Here is a 20,560-nt window from a genome sequence, read left to right on the forward strand (position 1 = left end):
CGTCATTATCTTTTAATTAATTTTCTCGACCAAATGATGAAAGTTTTCTTCACTGCTTCATTTTCTTTTTGCCGGGCAGCTTTTTTTCTGTCCTGTTTTCATGACAAACACACTGCCAAAGGACAGCAATAAGCAGTGCTTTATTTATCTTGTGTCTGCTTTTAGTTTTGGCCTCTGACAGTTTTCATGAAAACAGAATTTTCCTTTTCATTCAGCCGCTTGGCACAATAATTACAAAACGAAACGAGACGGCAGACACGCTGCTGCCAGCGCGATGATGTCGACATGAAAAGTCTTATTTGTCAAATGGCTCAGAGCCCAAAATTGGACTCTCGACTGTTTGCTGGTGGCGGTGGCGGCCCATAAAGAAGAAATCCCATCCTCTTTGGGCTTAAGCGGCTTAGGTGGAAAGGAAATCTCAGATGAAAGGCACTGCTGGGCCAGATTCCCACGCTAGGTTCCCTCGCCTTCTCGATTAACATAATCGAGGTGGATCCATCAGTGATTTGGTCAGCCACAAAATCGCATTAGCCCAAGTATGCCTCTTATTCTCCATCTCCCACTTTAGCGCGCTAACTAAATTATTGGAAAATGCATTCCTCGGCCGTTTTTCACGGTGCATGCGCAGCCGCATCAAAGGTGTTGCCCCACCGCGGCAATCACGAAGAATCCAACCGAAGACGACCCCGTTATGTGTGAGTAAGCCACAGACATTTCCTACTAGCATATGTATAAGTCTGGCTCCAAGTACAGTGCGTTTCAGGCTTGTAAGACCTTTAAAAGTTCTGACTATAGGTATTTGTATCATACAAATTGTATGTACTGTTGCAAGGCGGTACAATGGATTTTTAAGATAGTTGCTGTATCTCTTAAACTTACTTTTTGGTATGTTTACTTAAATTTAAGAATTCCGTATTTCGTGAATATTCATCTAATTTCTAAATATTAGTCTTTCAAAAATGTTGTTTACTAAATATTTCAATATGCATACAAATTCAAGATGTACAATGGTTATTTAAAAAATGCTTATCCAAAAGTATTCTAAAAGTTGTACACTTATATTTTTGTTGATATTGGAGATTAAATAAAATAAACAACCCTTGCTTTTTTTCCAACTCAACTTATATATTTGTATAAACTTTCTGCAAACATTATTTAAGCTTTCCCCGATATTATTACCTCATCATTAGCTCACATTATTTGTGTTTTCTCTACTTCATGTTTATAAAGCCCGCCTTAACAATGCGTGACGCACTGTATGCCGTCGTGTAACATATTTTCGAGTTTCAATTCGGGTTCTTGGCTTTTTAGCTCCGCTTATTTATTTCTGATGCGGCGGCGACTCTTAGACTTGCCTGTCAGTTTTAATAACTCGCCTGGTGCGAGGCAGATAGCCGTACCATCATCATCATGGGCGGGAGCCATAGAAGTTACGATTTTAAGCTGCAGGTTCATTAAACTTTCGGTGCTTTGCCATGCTGACTGGGCCATAAATTAGGCATACACATGTGCACACTAGCAGAGAATATATATATATATCGATAGTGTTCTCTGCCCCACCAGGTTTATTTTATGGCCCATTAAAAAGTATGACCATGGTTATGACTCCGGTCAGCAGTCCTCAGACACTTGTGATATAATCTACGCTGTGCCTGGTCGTTCATAATTAATGCGCATTGTCCTAATAATAACAGCAATTAATGTGGACTAGAATGTTAAATTCGGCAACAGAAATCAATATTAAATGAGGCCTCAAAGGTCTTTGTCTGCCCACGCGATTCGATTAAAAATTTAGCACACCCTAACAAAACTGTTCCAGAACCAGATTTGTAGAGAGAGTGGGAAAGACTTCAACGAAAATCAAAATCAATTTTATGTTTATGACAATCTGCCTTTTACGACCTCTTGTGTGGATCCACACAGCGGGCAACTTGAAACATGCAAGACTTTGGGTTCTGCCCGATGGACGATTATCTTTGAGTGCCATCTAAAGGTGGCCTGGATTTCTATATGTACGGGTGGTATTCACAAATGAAAGAAGGAAAAAAGAATGTCATATGTTGATTTTAATGGCGTCAATCTGTGCAAACAGTCGGACATTTCGCTTCTGTCTGTCCGATTTGTCTGCCCCGTCTCTGTTTGCATTTATAATTTGTTTGTATGCTTGTGTATTGATTTACATGTTCCCTGGCCATCAGTCTTGTTCCGATTTCGCTGGATGAAGTGAATTGTTTATAGAGCCTGCATAAAAATTGCAGACCCACCGGTACAGGCCACATACCATACCATACGATATCCCTCTCTGTCTGGTCTGTCCGGAACATGTAGGCGAGTATTGACACATTTGAGTCCGCGACTGATTGCTATATAATTCCGACTGTCCCCACCAATTGCAGTTCGGATGTGCGTGGTGGCGGCCGTCTCATTAGGAATGCAAATGTTAGTCCTTGTCCGCCCTTAATGTGCTATTAAATTTTCAACCGATATGCCATTGATGTAAATTCGAGGGGCTGGCTCCTGACATTTTCGGTTATTGGGGATCATGTCACAGGGGCTCGAATACATTTTCCCAGGCCCTCTCTCTCGACGGATATCAATCATTAACGAGTGGGAGTTGTTCGAGTTGGAAGTCCCTTTAATTGCTAGCCTCCATGTGTTGAGTTCTGACCCTTGGGAGAGTGCTATCTTGACATCTTGACCATCTAAGTATATTTCTTTTGACTTATCAGCGGCTTTAATCTTGAGGGTTCTTCGGATGTCAAGGGTGCTCGGCGAGGCATGATGGTTGCACTTTGATAAATACGCTTTTCCTGTTCTTAATGTTGCGTGGGCCTTATCATTGAATGCCCATCAATAGAGGTACGAAAAGCGTAGGCTTTTCCTTCTTCACCAACCATTATCTTTCACTTTACGTTCGTATCTCATTCTTAAAGTCAAATCAAGCGGTCACCATTCACCATTTGAGGTATTTTTAATATCTGGCCCAAATTGTTGCCGGCTTACTGTTCTATTCAATGCGGCCCCGCTTTTCTAAGCATTAAAATTAGCTTAAATTTTAATTATAGCCAAGTGCCCATTAGGGCTCGCTGGCCCACTAATGAAGTTCAAATATTCTTTCCATTTTTTCGCCTTTTTGGGCCAAACTCCAGATCAAAACCTGAGCGAGAACATTTTATGCTAATGACAAATGCTTTTATCTTGGCCAGAACAAAGCGGGGCAAAAGGGAGAGGAGAAGGAGGATGAAAAACGGAAAATTATAAGCAGAAATTGTTGGCAACCTGCTGCTGTTGCTTTTCCAGCTTTCCCCCCCTGCTAGATGCCAGGAGTTTTCCACCCCACGCTGACCCTAATCATTGTGCCGGACTGACCCGCCAAGTTGGTGAAAAGCTGCAGCTCGGGGACCGTGAAAATTACACGTTTTTTCGCCGTTACCCCCCCCTCTGAGGTTACAAATATTACATGCCAGGTGGGTGTTTTTGGGTGACTAAATTTATGCATTTTTTCTATGCGGCTTTAATTAAATTTCTCTTTTTCTTGTATGCTTTTTTTTTTGTTAGGAATTTTTTTTTCCGTGGCCGCTAATTTCCACGTTTAGGCGCGTCTAATGTTTCCCCTGCTGAGGTCGTGTTTCTATATACAAATGAGAAAATATGCGGCTGTCAGGTGGGGAGTGAGGCCTAATTGGCCCAGCCAGAGGTTTATTATATCAACATTTGCTCTGGCTCATTCTCTTCTCATGTCTCATTCTGGCGCCAGCTGTTTGATTATGGAAATCGATTAGCCAAGTCTGTACAAATGAACTAGAGCACAGGCCACGGATCAGAAAATATGTCGCGACCGAAAACTTCATAAAGGGAAACTCCAAATACACGCAGGTAGGGTCAAAAAAGGAAAAAATAAGGTAAAATAGGGAAAAAGGTACGAGGACAAACAATAGAGAGATAACCCATAGATAGAGAGACAGTGGAAAATTAATGAGATTTTTCGTTTGTGCAGCTGATGAAGGCATTAGGGTGAAAGCAAGTGCAACGACTTCATTTCACTCCACAGAATGTCGCAGTGGGGAACTTAGGGTTCTTCCACCTTTCACTACTTTATGGTCAGCTGAAGCAATAAAATGGGAATTAATTAATTGAATTCAACGCAATAAAACCCTCAGACTGGCCAGACAAGTCTATCTCGTTTCAATCCAATGCTGATTGGAGAGTAAAAAGAACACACAGAAGAAAAGAGGGTATTATCAATCAAAGTTTACGACTATGGGTTAATACCAAGTGATCTTAATTATTACATTTACCTAGCATGGATCAACTTTATAATCAATGGAAAAGGTTTCTATAAAAGCTATATAAGATACAAGTTATATAACTGAAGATTAAAGGTAATTTATAGTGTTCTATATAATACAGGGAATATATTATAACATTTTATCCTCAGAACCTAAAAGATCATATGATAGTACCCATATATTATAATATCTTATTTTCAGAAATATACATATATATTTTTATAAGATCCTTAAGTCTTTGATCTTAAGTATGGTTTATTTCTGTGTACTTCTCTCCCATTTACGTCACCAATCTGGTTTGACTTTGGGTTTAACCGCCCGCTGATCGGAGATATATAGTATAGACATAGAGAGTAAGACATTTGGGAGATCAATCCGATCGTAGCGCTCTCCGCTCTCGGAAGCTGACTCATCCCGTACCGCCGAGCGGATCGCAAGTCATAGAAACGCTGAAAGCCAACATGCTAATTATAAACACAAGCCGCCAATAGCGAAGAGTGAGAAGGCAAAATGGCTAAAAAACACTTGGCAGATGTAAAAACCAAACCGGAGTCAGCTTTAAATATTGTTTTTCTGCCTTTTCGCTTATCAACGCGGTGGACAAACGCCCTCAAAAAAAAACAACGAAAAAAAAACGAATACACAACAATGAATCTCAAATGAGTACGACTGTCTCTTTGTCAGACAGTGCAAAAATATTTATAACAAACGGGTATGTATGACAATTCATTTTGGGCAACTTTTACCGCCTGCAGTTGGTTTTGGCCATAACAATAACGGAGCCACAATTACAGCTACTTTCTAACGTGGCCAAGACCAAAGACCCAAGCGGAGCATCTTGAACGTTTCCAGTTTTGCCGTTTTCAACTTGAATTTTAGTTTGCTTTTTTTATTTTTGGCAGAAGTTAAGTAGACTGTTAAATGACTTCCGCAGTTTTACCTTCACAAACGGAGACTCACATTTTTTTGTTTGCCGCCATTGTTGTAGCTGCTCTGAAACCTTCTTGCCTTTGATCTGGGCCAAAGAGGAAAAATCTTAACCCAAATTCAGACTACAATTATTCGGAAAGCCAAAGGCGATGCTGAAGAAGCTCTGAAGCAGGGTGCTCCCAATCGGAAAAATGCAGTTCAATATTTATAATCGAAGTATATGTATATACTTTACTATCGTTTAAGCCATTTAATTCTTGGGATTAGGGAGCACCGTTTCCGACTGATAAGCGTAGAACTTCTGATAATCTCGAGGTCTTTTTTTTAGCAACCAAAAAATAAAAAAAACAGAAGACGTATTTAATCTTAGGTCAATGGGTAATTTTAATGTTTCTTTCTTCAGATTAAACAGAAAATCCCAACATCAAAAGATAATCCCCTTTGTTATTGGTCCATTTCCTCAAATTTGTAGAGAGCGTTAATTGCGTTTTGTTATTTACCAACCACAGAACGTAATCTTTTAAACACTTTTCGTATTCACACTTCAGATTATACTCGAACACCCCAGATTATAGGGTGATTTATAGATGATAAGGTTCTTATCAGTTGTTATTGTATTTCGCTAAAAAAAAGCATGGTGTTTAGAAATCAAAACATTTTTAAATAAAGCTGAGGGATAAAATCCAAAAAAAACAGTTAAACATTTTACCACTAGTTCTTCAAGTTATGGGGGAAACTTGGGAGTTGCTTGCAAAAAAGACTTCTCGTATTTGGACCCAATGGAAAATATTTATTCAAAACCCATTGAATTTGGGTTATTGAACCCTTAATCCCCCAAAGAAATTTTAAGCTCTTATACATAATATTGCAATTCATTTCGCTTTGTTCAGCATCCTCAATCGATAACTTCTGCATAAATTTACGTAACTTGAGAAAAACCCATCAATAAAATTGGCCCTAGTAAAGCCCTTATCTCGGATGTAATATCCAGCTAAGAGGGAACTTTGTTTGTTCTCAATCGAAAGGTTCTATAAATAATCGGCTAAATCACGTTCGTTTAATTGCACAAATCCGAACTGCATTGCCCAGAAATTCCCACCTTCTTTGCAAATAAAAGTACCCGCATTGAAAACCTGTTGAACGAAGCTCCCTTGGCGAGTAAATAAACTTTTGTTGTGTCTGCTTTTTTCGAATCCAAACTGGTTTTTGGCCAAAAATTTGGAATGGTAATGTATGCTGGACTTGAAGCTTTTAGTGCGGGCCAAGTGCGTGTGGCTTTGTTTTCTTTTTTTATGCTTTTTCTCTTTTTGTTTTGGGCCAAAACGCAAAATACGTCCCAAGGCCGAAGAGCACTTGCAGTTGCCACTGTAGCTCTGCGGCATTTTCCACATTTCCCAGGAAAGTGACAAGACAAACCACGGAAATCGTGAACAACAAGTGACACACACAAGCACTGGGGAAAATGGCAAAACGGTTGCAATAGCTGTAACAGTTATTTTTCACTTATTTGCACAGAAAGAAATGTACATATATTATTATTATATTATATTTGTACGCATGTTACTTTATCATATTATTAACATAATATTATATCATTCGTTAATGATATTGCACAATGAAATGTTAAGTAATACTAAAATTCTGAGTTCATTAAGGACTGTTCTTTAAGGACCTTTTCTATATATTCAGCTTATTAGATGTTTTCTTTGCTATAATTGATTAAAAGTGAAGTGTTTGATCATATCATCATATTTATGTATAATATATATCATTCCATTAACATTAAATTAGCTTATACATAGGACTACGGAATAATACTAAAATTCGGAGTTCATATAGGACTGCTGTTTAAAGAAATGTATTTATTCAGCTTTATGGAGGTTTCTTTGGGAATAATAGAATTTAATTGAAATGTTTGATCATATCAATTTGATACCTCTTATAAGTATGTGGTCCCAAGTGACATTTAAAACCAACCAACTGTCTGATGAGCATTCAATTATATATTTTTTTCCGTGCAATTATTGGCGAATTGGACTGATCGGCGAGTGGGAAAGAGACGGCAGGGCTAAGCGCGCGCCAAGCGAAGCTTAGCACAAAGCTCTATGAGAGATAACGAGTCAGAGCGGGATGGCGCGGTTCAAAGTGTAATAACTGGACAACAAGGCGTAAAAACTTACCGTTTCAGTACGTGTTTTATGAAATGTGAGGTTAGCCGCTCCGATCTCTTGGGCAAATATTAATATTTATTCGGCTTTTGTTTAGCTGGCACGAGCAATCACGCACTTGCACTGTTGTTTGGCTTTTCTGTTCGCGCTTGTTCGCACTTTTGAGCCGCGATTTTACTCGTTTTTTTTTTTGTTGGTTAAATTAAATGCTCGCTACACTTTCACACATTTGCATTTAATTGCGCCTTGTGTGTGTGTCTTCTGTTTTTTTTTAGCTGCGTTGCCTGGCGTTGCTCCCAACTTGGCTAATTCGCATCGGTTGCCAAAGCGCTGGCCACAAAACGAGACAAACAAAAGCGGCCCACAGCTCACGAACGCGCGACTCTGGCTTGGGAAAATCAAAGGTCCAACTGCTGCGAGCGCGACAAGCGTGTGTTCACGTCGGCGGTTCGGAGAAAACTGAGCTGACTGGCGGAGAGAGTCGAGAATCGAGAGCCCAAGCCGCTGGCATGTGCGCTCACTAAGGGGGAAAGGAAGAGGGAGCGGATGAGTCGCCGGCAGAGATACCCTGTACTCAGCTCAGGGGTTCAACAAATATTAAAAAATATTTCCTAAAAAAAAATTATTACATATCCCAAAAAAGTCCAATCCAACATGACTCGAGTTGGCTTAAACCTCTTTAAAAAAAATATAATTGTAACGATATATTTAAACTTTGACTAGAAAACATTACATATCTATTTCCAATAACTGGAAACAATTTTATAGTTTATATTTCTTATATGTTATATTTTTATTATTTATATTTTTTAGTTTAGTATTAACACTGGGTATTTCATAAATATTTAAAAATATTTTCTAAAAAATATAATTTTTAAATATAAAAAAAGTCCAATCCAACATGACTCGAGTTGGCTTAAACCTCTTTTAAAAAAATATAATTGTAAAGATATATTTAAGCTTTGATTAGAAAACATTACATATTTATTTCCAATAACTGGAAACAATTTTATAGTTTATAATTTTTATATTTTATATTCTTATTATTTATATTTGTTTGTTTAATATTAACAATGGGTATATGATATTTAATTTTTTTTTCATTTTAAAATTGAGCATTGGGATTTACAAAATTACTTAAAAATAAAATTTAAGATCCGATTAACTTCCATTGAAATACTGTTTGGAAACATTTTTTATTAAAACAATCTTGGTCCAACTTGTTCTAAAATTTGTGTTCGCAACAACTAGAGCAATGATTCCGCTTATAATTTGGGGATAGATTATACATTAAGCCGCACTCGCCGATAAGACGAAGAATGTCCAGTCCGAAGAAAAACAACGATAACCTTGATTCGGGGCTGGTGGCTCAGGCTTTTCAAGGTTCTGATAACAATTCTTATTTATCACAAAAGTCATAGACGAAGTAAAACCAAAAAAAAAACTTAGTTTAAAAAAGTTGAAAAGAGCAATTTTAATACAAATATATTTACTTATGTATGTGAATAAAATTGGGTTTTTAAAGTTGGTTTTAATATTTATTAAAAATTATCTTTTGTGCCAAAGATCACACCAAATCGGGTATATCTTCTTACCCTAAAAATACCGTTCATAAATAGAGAGTAAAAAGATGCGGGGGAGAGCAAATGAGAGCCACACGAATTGTCTTCGTGTCTGTGGTCGTTGCACTATACCAAAAATCGCATGGGATAAAAGTCATGCGAGAGAGAAAATAACTAAAATACAGGTACTCCGTATAAGAGTATAAGAGAAAGTGGACAAGGGAGACAGAGAGAAAGAGAGTACAAATTTTCATTTGTTTTCATTTTTTGGGGGGAAAAGCCGGTTGCCAGTTAGTTAGTTCTCTGTTCTTGTTAGCCAAGTTTAACCGGTTAACTTTGGAGTTTAAACATCTCAGGCAGCAGACGTAATAACAGTGATTATGGATTTATTAGTTGATTAGTCGCAGCTCCATTCCCCCTCTTCCCCCCTCTCTAAATTGTAAATGTAATTGCCAGCACGTAGGAGACTTGTTGTTGCTGTTGGCAATTAAAACCACACTTATAAATCGCCCCTCTCGCTCTGTTGCATGCGACTCAAATGAAGTGGAAGTGAGTTCCGCTAATGCGAGACAAGGATGGGAAATAGCTCCCGGGGGAGCAGCATGTGAAGTGCGAAAGGGATGGGGAAACGGAAACGGAAATCATATCCCTTTGTAACTGTTTTCTATTATTAAGCATGGCGGTTGGAAATGAAGGATATGCATCATCTTCAAATTTATGCTAAGCATTTGAAATATTTTTTGTTTCTGTTTTCATTTAATAATCTTTTAGGGATTTCTTAACATGCAATTATTCATAATAAAATTCAGAAATACATGAATAATTCCAAGAATTATATACGTTATATTTATTATACGTATAACTATATACCTAAAAATCGGTTTGTTTTAAAAACTATGTTTTTGAAAAATTAGTATAGTTAATAATCAATGAGAATGAAAATATTTTGGTTAATAAAAAAAAAAGTTTTGCAATTTTTTAAATAACAAATTTAATAATTTGAACATAAACTTGTCCTATCTTAAACAAAATATATTTCTTAAGTGGATTTTGAACCCATACTAGGGTATTGAAAAAGCTGACCATAATATTTGGCAAAACAGTTTCATTATCTAGTGCTTGAAAGTCAAAATAAATACAAATTCAAATAATCATAATTACACATTTGCAACACTGCCCGCCTGTTTCATTTGGGATTCCAAGGATTTGCTGTAAGTATCTAAGATATTACCTAAGTATGCGCATGTAATTCTGACCGAATTGAAATTCCAGCAATTTCCTATTCAATGCACCCACATGGGAAAACACAAGCGAACACACCACATTCACATTCACATTCACCCACTCGTGAGTTGAGCCACCGAGAGATTTATACCTCATTTGCCTTGTTTTATGGTTGCTGCAAAATTTCACTTTGAATTGTGCCGAAAATTTAATTTGATTTCATTTTCATCAGGGAGACATAAATAGTGCAACAAATGAATTTTGTACGTGCCGCAAATGCCGGAGGAACCGAAAGGAGGCCCACATGTGTGTTCCACCAGGCTCAGATTTGTGACCATTTGTGCGTGGTTGGCCACGACACGCAGAGTCATAAATTTCGAGATTCTCAATAAACTAATGGCAATTGGTGTCCGTATCCGAGGGATACATTCGACCATTCTGTATCTGAATCTCTCTCTTCACACACACGTACGAAATTATTTTTCCCCGACTGCGTTATTAGTTTTTCCTTTCACTCCAGCGCACCATCTCAGCCATCCTTGTGACACTTTTATCACACACGTTCGACTCATCAAAAAGTTAACGACGATAATGACAAACATTTCAAAAGCAAACACTCCGAGGCATGCAACCCCGAGAACCAGATCCATTTTTCCCCACTGCGAGATAAATATCTAGCATATAATGCCCGGCGTTGTTGTTGGGCAAACACCTTAATTAACTTTTTTTCATGAACATCTTGGCTCGGAACCGGATTCCTCCTTTCATCCTATATCCCCCCTCCCCTCCGATTCGGGCAACTTGGCTTATTTATTAGGGTTATTTGCTCTACGAGTGGCGGTCTATGTGTGTACGTTTGTGAGCCGTCCTTTCACATGGGTAACTACCTGCTCATTTTCACCTGAGTACGTGTTAATTTTGTATATTTATCTTTCTGTTTCGGTTCCCTGAGCTCCGCTGCCAAATAGAAAGATTGTATAAATTTCATCGTAAGGGGCAGAAGGGCAGTACGAATTCCAATTAACAGTTGGAATCTAGCTTCTTTGGCCCAAAACCAAATGATAAAACAAAGACATAACCCAAAAGGAAAACAAAAACAGCAGCAAACAGAAAACAGCATCAGCGATGGAATTGTATCTGACACGTTCAACTTTGACGTTGACTTTGGCTTTTCCTTACTCCCAAGTTTTTCCCCGCTCCCTTGACAACGTGGGAAATGCAAATGGCAAGCGGAGAAGTTACCAAGTTTTGGACAAACACTCGTGCACATGCCGGGAGGAACAAACAAAGGCTTGGAAATAAACCCATAGGGGAAAAACACTGACAGAAATGTGAATAACCAGTTAGAATAATCATTCATAACTGAGCATAAATGGGCAGTTTAGAATAATATACTTTATCCCGGATACCTGTTGAAGTGAGGAATTTTTAATGGATGGGCTCAAAATATAATCGAACTTGAGATATAAAAGAACTTAAGAACTAAAAGAAATTAGATTAGTTCTTTAAACACATTTAAAGGGTTCAAATTTATATATCAATTTTAATTATACCCATTTCAATATTACTGAATATTTTGAAATGTTACATTTATACTTAAGTATTATAAGAGTTTAGATTGGTAATTGATGATCATTTATAGGGTATGAAAAAATGTATTATAAATACTACATTAAATAATACTACTTTAAGCATTTTTAAATATTTTCATGGGTTCCAAAATATTTAATATATAAGGTGATAATAATATCCATAAAACCATTACAATATTTAAATCAAGACCTACCCTCTCCATTTAATATATCCTAATAAGTCATTAATTTTTCGCAGTGAATATTTAGTTTTCACTTGTATCCGCATTGTCTGCTCTACGTTAAACTCCCTTTGTATTTTCCTTGGCCCTTGTACACCCACTCGGAGCCCCTTTCCCTTGCTTTCTCCCATTTCGGCGTTATTGTTATTTCATATTTTGCTTCTTTGTTTATCCCATCGCCGTCAGCTTCCTTCGATATTTGATATGATTTTGTGTGAGTTGCGTTCGGTTCGCCGGCTACCGTTGGCCCCCGTCTCAAGATTGTTTTTGTTTTCCCAAAAAGGCGTTGAAATATGCATATGAGCCGCCTTGCCGCCTTGCCGCGTCTCAAGTGGCAGCGATGCATTTGCTGCAGCGGCACATGCGCAACATATGTGAATGTTGCACTTTGCAGTTGCAGTTTCAGTTGCACTCTGCAATCGCAGCTTGGCCGGAAGTTTGCGCATCTCTGAGCCGCTTCAACAGATTCCAGATGCCATTTCCAGATTCCGCGTACTGCCGGTTACTTAAGCAAATGTAAAAATAAATTTGCCCCAGCCAGATGCAAATTATGGTATCAAATGAAGCGTGTGGCAAAAGAGGCAGGAACTTGAGATCCGCAAAACTAGTTTGGTGTCATCGATGGCTTGCCCACTATACAGAAAGAAAAACCCTTTGGTCAAATTTGCCAATATTATAGTCAAGTTAACCATTGAAATAGTTACATCCAATATTACCTACTATTATTTCATTTATTTATTTTAATCCTAGATTATCTTTTCATTAAAGTACTAGTAACATTGTGTTAACAGTAGGTCGCGTTCAATAAAATACTTAAAATTAATGATCTCAAGTAATAGGTATTCCAAGTAGTGTTAAAATTTTTACCATTTCACTTATAACATTTTGTTGTGTGTAGTTATTATGTACATAGGTGCCAGGGCTAGTTTTAAATGTTCCAAACTGGTTTGGGTGTTATCAGCACATAAACATCCTGTCGCGTGTCTTTAATACTTGAAGTGATTTCATAAATTTCCCAACTGCTAATTGCTGCTTCCGCTGGTGGCAAAGATCAAGGCGCATTTTATAAACATTTATAGACAGCCAGCCAAAGGAATTGTAATTTATACGTAAATTTATTAATTCAAATTGTATGGCACGGCTCATTTGGGAAGAGTTGGCGTCGAATGTTGCCTGAAAATAAACAGAAACTTGAAGGGATCGGATGGTGTGTGATATATCCCCAGAAGCGAAGTTGACTCCCCAAATCCACGTTGACATAATTTGCCCCACATGTGTGCGCAACACGCAGCGGCAACAGACTGTGGCATACGTTTCAGCGGTTGCCAGGGCAAAACGCTCCTTTTTCGGATAAATTTAAAAATAAAAATCCGTTTTGAACACGTGCGATGAGGATGATTTTTACATCGGAGGGGAAAATTTTCAGACTGCTGCAACTCCAGACGACTTCCACTTTGACTGACAATTAATTTCAATTGCGCATTCGCGTTAATCGCCCTACAAAAATGAAAAAAAGAAGAGGAAACTTACTTGACTTTTCACTCCCTCTCAGTATATATTTTTAAACATTTTTTCTAGAGGAGATTAAAAATATAAGTGACAGCCCAGCGTAGACGGGGGATTTCCCCGAAAGGAAAATGTCAAGTTCAAGAGTCATTACAGCTGCTGGATGGAGTAGAACAATATGTAGGAAGACTAGATCTGGGGGCCCTGCAGCTGGGTGGAGTGGATTATTTTTGACGTTTATGAAGGCTCTAATTGATTTAAGGGGGCGAAACGCATTATGGAAAACTCAGTAGGTTTTTTGATGGCCGTTGGTAGCTTATCAGCGGTGCGTCGGCTCAAATTGATTTAAAACCACTGGCCGCGTTGAAATCACGTGCATTGTAGTCCCGAAAAAGGTGGTGACCCAGACAGGGAATACGAAGGATCCTCTGCGAAGGATATATGCAGCTGTATGTTTGCCCGTTCTTTTTTGTTTGCACTTTTCTACCTCTCACGTCCACGGCCTCACACGTTCCGCGGTAAAGTCACGTATTTTCCAGGTAATTTACGTTGGCGAAACTGTTGCCACCAATATTTCTGGCCATGTTGGCCGTTGATTTTAGCCGCGTCTTCATCGGGGCGATGCTGATGCACTGGAAAAAATTGAGTACTTCACTCAAGAAGGAATACCTACGACCAGAATTTTATAGATTCCTTAAAAAATAGTTTTATATAAAGTAAATTTACGTAGGGAGCGAAATTTTATTTTAATATTTAAAAATATATGTTTGCAAATTGAATTAGAAATTTCGTTTTGAATACTAAAGTTCAATACAAAAACGTAAAAATGATTACAAAACATAATAAATTTATTGGTTTTGTTTGAAAAAATTAAAATAAAGGTTGAATATATTAGATGGAACGTTACTCATAATTACTTAATATATAATTTATCATTAAGAAAAAGAACATCTCATTAAAATCGATTTAAAATTTCTTTAAAATATCTATTATGGTTAAATTTAGGATCACATATTTAAAATTTAATTAAATCCTTATTTAATTTATAACTATAATAGACTTGAATACAAAATCTTTGGATATACTACGTTATTTTTAACAGTGTGCTGTTGTTGTTTAACCCATTCCACCCCCATGCCCATCCCCTTTTCCATTCCCACTCCCTGTCCATGTGCATGAAATGCGTTTTTTGGCCTTTGTACGTGAGCGGTGTCCTTTCGCCCCGTCCGCTTATTGTTTTCCCTGTTTTCCTCGTCTGCTCCTTTCTGCCCCTGCCACGCCCACCAGTTATCCTGGCCGAGTGCAGCGAAATGTGCATAACGTGACCGGGTTTCTTAGTTGGCTTTTAGCTCGACTTGGACGAGTTCGAAGTGCACAGGACACAGGAAGCGTTGCACTCGCTGCCGCCGCTACTGCTGCTATTTCACTTGAAAACTTTTCGACAACTTTCGGACAGTTGCCAAGGATACTCCCGCGTCCTTTCGCCGCGAATCCTGCCGAGTTGTTTGTTTGCAGAGCAGTATCTCCAACTGCTGCGGTTGTTTGCGGTAAATTAAGTTGCTGCCATTGAAACTGCACTTGAGTTAATCGTTTAATTGGTTCATGTTCGTTGGCGGATGGCCCGCGGGGCAAGGTAGCTAACCGCTGAAATTGATGGACCAACTTTCGGCGAGAGATCAGCCGAACAAAGATCAAGCCAATGGCTGTTTGAGGTCCCTGCAAATCCTAGCTCATTTGGTAAGTCATTTTATTTAATGGGAACCCTTCTTGGGGTTAAAATAAATCATACTTTTATGTGGCTGTAAGATTTAATATAAGAACCTGAATTATTTTACTTAACAAAATCTATAGTAGCAGCAATGTTATCTTGAATCTTAGGTACTTAAAAAATATATTTTTATATGCTTGCAGGAAAAGTAGAATATAATAAACCTCATTAAAATGTATTTAAGGAGAACAAAATAATTAAAAACATATTTTTGTATAAAAACATATTTTAAACATTTTTTAGGGACGGAAAAAATTGAATTATTAATTCATGTATCATTATTTTATATTTATATCTACTTAAAAAAAATATGATTTAACATTTTAAGAGTTTATATACTTATAAAGATTATACATGAATGCAATATAATATCCCTCTTGTGCTAGGAACATTATTTATTTTCATTGTCCTCTGGGCCATTTACCAATAAAAGTCTAAAATTCAAATTTATACCGCTGAGGCATTTTACGAGATCCGTGGAAACAAAAAGCGAAATAAATAAATTAATATTTTATTTGAGTGGCGGCGATGGAGTACATAAGCACTCGATCTGGTCGTCCAGCGAGGGTCTGGGCCAACACTGTTTTATGGCCAGGACTTGTTACGAGTTGTTGGCCCTGTTTTATGATGGGTTGTTAATTTTTAAATGCATTTCGCCCTGCCATCTCGTTGGTATGGAGGTATGGGTATGATATGGTATTTATGTGCGATCTGCGCCTGGGTTGGCGGTGCTCAAGTGGAAGCTGTTGATTTTATTTTCAGGGAGAGTGCAACACGCGGTTCTCGAATCAATATTATATGGTAAGGGGCAGAAAAAAGGGTGGGCATGTACTTGCCATAAAATCTCATGAAATATTTAAACAATCAAACTGCGAGTGAGGCAGCCTGGATGGTGTGGTTATGGGTGGTTAAAGTTAGCGAGTCTCCACTCTTGCACCTGCCAACCGATGCTCCGTTTTTAGCCTGCTAGGTAAGCTTATTTAGCAGTTTCCGTTTCCGCTTTTCAGCTGGCACATCCTGTGCTCCCTTCGAGTCGTCTTGTGCAAGTTTAATGCATTTAACGCTTACATTTCAGCCCTCGAAATTGGCAGAAACGGAGCGAAGTTTGCACGCCCATCTGTCGATTGTCTTGTCGGAGTTTTCGTGCCCTTTTTTATCGTTTTTTTTTTTTGCCTTTGTCTGGAGTTGCACTGGCGCTCCAATTGTTCGGTGGAATTTCTCAGAAATTGTTGCCAAACAAACGAATTAAATTTCCAGCAGACGGCAACGGCAACGGCAACCCACTTGAACTATTTATATCCTTGCTGTTTCGGTAACCTTTTTTTTTCTTATTTTGGTTTTTTGTGGACAGCGGAGAACAAATCCCAGCGCTCATTGAGGTCAGATCGTATTGCGTTTTTCCCTGTTTTTCCTTATTTTTGTGGTGACATTAGTGCAGGACACCCACTGTGCGTGTGTGTATTCGGTTGTGTGTGGTTGCCAAAAAAATAAATGGTTACAGTTATTGCTTTACTGCCATTTACCACCGCATGCTGAGCTCCGCCCGAGTTGTTTATATCTCAGGGATAGCGATGGGGATAGGGATAGGGATATAAGATAGTTCTGCACCAGATACCGATAGATCGGATGGCATCTGGATGGCTTCGGCTACGTCCTTTCCTCCATTTGGTTAATTGCAAGCTTTGGCTAGTTTTTAATCTCCTAATGGCCCCATGGCTATCCTTTTGTCGGTGGAGCTTCAATCGATTTGCCAATTATTTCAATGATTCTAAACCGTTTGGTTTCTCTTGGTTTGGCTTCCACTTCCACAAGTTCTTTCTTCAGTTTTCAGGCCACAACTAAAGCTATAGCTATAGGAATGGCTGTGGCTGTCCGGAAAATTGCTGGATAAAGGCAGCCATGCAAAATACTGGCCGTAACGGAAAGGAAAAGGGGGCACAACGGACGATGCCAGGCGGAAGCGGAAATAATATTCCCCAGCTCAAGCAGCGGAAATGATTTATTAAAAAACGGACCGGCAGTCAACTGAGGAATCATAATAATCGCAACAATAACAAAAAAAAGTGGTCGATGGAAGGAAAAAATGTCAGGGATAAAACTTGCGTTTGTCACACAATAAATCGCAACAGAAATCAAAGTTAAACGAAAATCCCAAGAAAAATGTTTTTTATAACCGAATTTTTAGTACACTTTATATAAAAGAATATATTATGTTTTATTGTTTTTATTTTTGTAACGAATTTCAAATTTAAGCACAATTTAAAAATTAAAATACATTTTTAAAACATTTAAGTCATAATCAGATTTCTTACACACTGTGAACAACATAAACTACTACTTATAAATATGTATTGGGCCATTGTACATTTTTTCAATTAATTTTTTAGATTCTATATGTTTATTTTTCTGTAGAAAGCAATAAAATTTAACATCTTAAATTTTTTCATTGTTTCTCAATCAAGTGTATTTAATCCCTAGGATACAAAATAAAGTATATACCCTGTTTATCAGGATTCAGCATCCAATACAATTGCAGGACAATTACAATGGGGGGAAATGAGGATTCAGTGCTTAGTGACACAGAAATTGTGATTCTGCTGCTGACAGTTTTCAGAATAAAAGATACAAATGGAGCGCAGCGAGCGTAAAAAGTGGAAACGTTTGCAAATGTATCTCGGGCTGCTTAAGCGGGGGAATCTTTAAGTCGGATTAAACTACACTCACAAACATCCGATTTGATCGTTGCCAGAACCCCAAGCACTTGAAACATAATCAACAAGAGCTGCACATGAAGTGGATTTTCCAATTATATTTTATCACTTATGCCGTCTCTGCAGGAATTAATTTGGGATTAATGCCACTATCTGAAGAATAGGGGCAGGGGCCATTTCCTGGGCGCGCACACGTGCCCCAAAGTATCTTTCGGTTTCCAGACTCACCCTCGGATACGAAACACATGTCAATTAGCAGGAAACACATCTCAATCTCTCCATCATTAATTACAGCTCGATGGGCTGACTTCGTTTTTGTATAATCTTCAGTGATTTTGTTTGGCCATCAAATAAACAAGCGAATGCAAGTGCCACAAAGGCTGATGTGCATTGCTTGGATAAACAACATTTTGTGGCTACACAGCAAATTGAATTTGGCTAAAGCTCTTATCACTTATCACTTGGATGAGCCAAAGGCGGAGGAGCTGCATCCGCCCGAGTGCACAAGTTGCAAAACTAATTAGCAGCAAAGTCAGTCAAGAAAATGTAGTCAGCCACCGCTGCTTCCACCAAAATGGCCCGAAGGATGAGCCAAGTTGGGGGGAAAAGTGGTACATGAGCAGCTGCACACACTAGCTAATAAATTCAACTATAATCCGGCATTGTTGCACTAAGTACTTTTCATATTTACAGAAGATATAAGCTAGGTAGTGGGTATCCTGTGTGTGTGTCCCGCATTTGCATTCACATTTATGCAGCCGACAGGCCTCAGATGCCTGAAACTGAAACTAAAACTGGCTGGCGGATTCAGACTGAGACTCATACTCATATTCAGATCCAGCCACAGACAGGAACCCCAGAACTCAGAGCCCAGAACACTGTCTTCTGTCTTCTGAGTTGGCAAATGGGTCAAAAAAGGAGGACGGCTCGGTGCGGGAGGCCTCTCCAGGCGACGTTAACCGCATGTGAAAACTTAACTTCCGGTGACATAAACACTGGCGAGGAGCTGGCTTAAAGTGCACCCGGAACGAGCAACGAAAGTAAGTGTAGCCTCAAAGCCAGATGAAATATTCAAATGAACAACCAGCTGAGCTGAGCGGTGAGCATCACATATCTTGCATAGTTGGGGTTAAAATATTAGATCATAGAGAAAAATGTTTCATACAGTTAAAAAAAAGTGGAAGAGAAATTGTACAATTAAAATGTTGAAAAGAAAAAACGTTTATTAAACGAAATTAATTACAGAAATGTTTTTATTAATATTAATGCAATGATAGTTTTAATGGGTATTTATTTTTTTAACTATTCCGAAACGAAATGCTACACACTATTTGCTATATAAGAATTGTTTGGTTATTACCAGTGATTTGCGATTGAATTTAGCAGCACATTAATAATTTATTAACAGATTTTAATGGGAACGCAATATGATCAAATATTAATGACTTTATGACATTTTTTGCAATATGAATTTGACCACGTTGAGCAATTAATGTTGTTAATTAAAGTTTGTTTGCTGAATAGTTCGCGCAGGCAAGATTAATATAATAAATTGATTTAATTATGTTTTGCTCAGCAATCTTAGGCGACATTATTTTGACCACAATTGTGTAAGGATAAGCAGCGACACACAAGCAATTTGACTGACGTAAAAGTGAATGTGTCTAAGCAGAAGTTGCAGCGCGTGTTTCTGGGCTAACGTGTGTGTGTGTATGGGTTTGAGCCACACTTGGCCACGTTTGCTGCCAGACAAAAGGATAACGACAAAAATGTTGACAACAATGCGGGCAGACAGTGCTGTGGTTGGGCAGGGATACCCAGGATACCCAGGATACCTCTAGGAAACCCCCTTCGCCTGTCAGGTTGTCGACCCGATTGTTGTCACTGCGGACTGAACTTTTGAACTATTTCCGCCGGCTGCAGTTACCAGTTACCAGGTTACCAGAAACCAGTTACCAGCACACACGTCTGCACGCACTGGGCCAAAATTAATTGCATACATGGCCCGCACACTCTTGATTTCCCTCACTGATTTATACCTGAGTCCCCCATGCCCGTAACTTTTGGCCAACGTCAGCGGAGAAATGAAGTGCCCAACTTACCGAAGACGATCGCTTCCTGTTTCCGCAAGCGAAAGTTATTCTAGCCCTATTCGCTCATGACTTTCAGCCAAAGTTTGCGGGAAAGTGAAAAGTTTCGCAAAGAGAGAGGACCGGAGACCAAATCAATGATTAGCAAAGGCAGCAGCCTTGGTATCTAAACTTTATGGCTAAGGCAGCTAGTTATAAAGTCATTGCGTTGTCTGGGGCAAATTTTCACCCCCAAAAACTACCGAAAGAGCCGAAAATGTCCCACTTAAAGGCGCCGTGAAGCCTGCTACAGATCCTTTGATGGCGATAAGGAGGGTAAAAAGAGGCAGACAGCAGCCAAAGCCGCTTAAGGACCTTCAGAGGGTCCTGTCTCGGCCCAAGCCTCATTGCATGCCACGCCTATTTGCCCCCAAAGGGTCTCCTTTTCTGTGTTCCGTCTTACCGCAATCAAAATTGTTACTTTCTAAGCCAATATGTTTTATGATGTATGAAATTTGAT

General features: G+C 38.6%; 1 protein-coding gene across 1 annotated transcript in view; it reads right to left on the minus strand.

Moving 5' to 3' along the window:
- LOC119549234 (protein toll) overlaps positions 1–7,837 on the minus strand; it is a 46,065-nt gene extending 38,228 nt beyond the window's left edge. The window contains exon 1 of the mRNA XM_037857130.1: positions 7,400–7,837. The gene's annotated coding sequence lies outside the window, so the exon portion shown is untranslated. The remainder of the gene's footprint in view (positions 1–7,399) is intronic.
- Positions 7,838–20,560: the final 12,723 nt, after the last annotated feature.

This window comes from Drosophila subpulchrella, chromosome 3R (genome assembly GCF_014743375.2).
Source record: "Drosophila subpulchrella strain 33 F10 #4 breed RU33 chromosome 3R, RU_Dsub_v1.1 Primary Assembly, whole genome shotgun sequence".
In the NCBI taxonomy this organism is placed as follows: domain Eukaryota; kingdom Metazoa; phylum Arthropoda; class Insecta; order Diptera; family Drosophilidae; genus Drosophila; species Drosophila subpulchrella.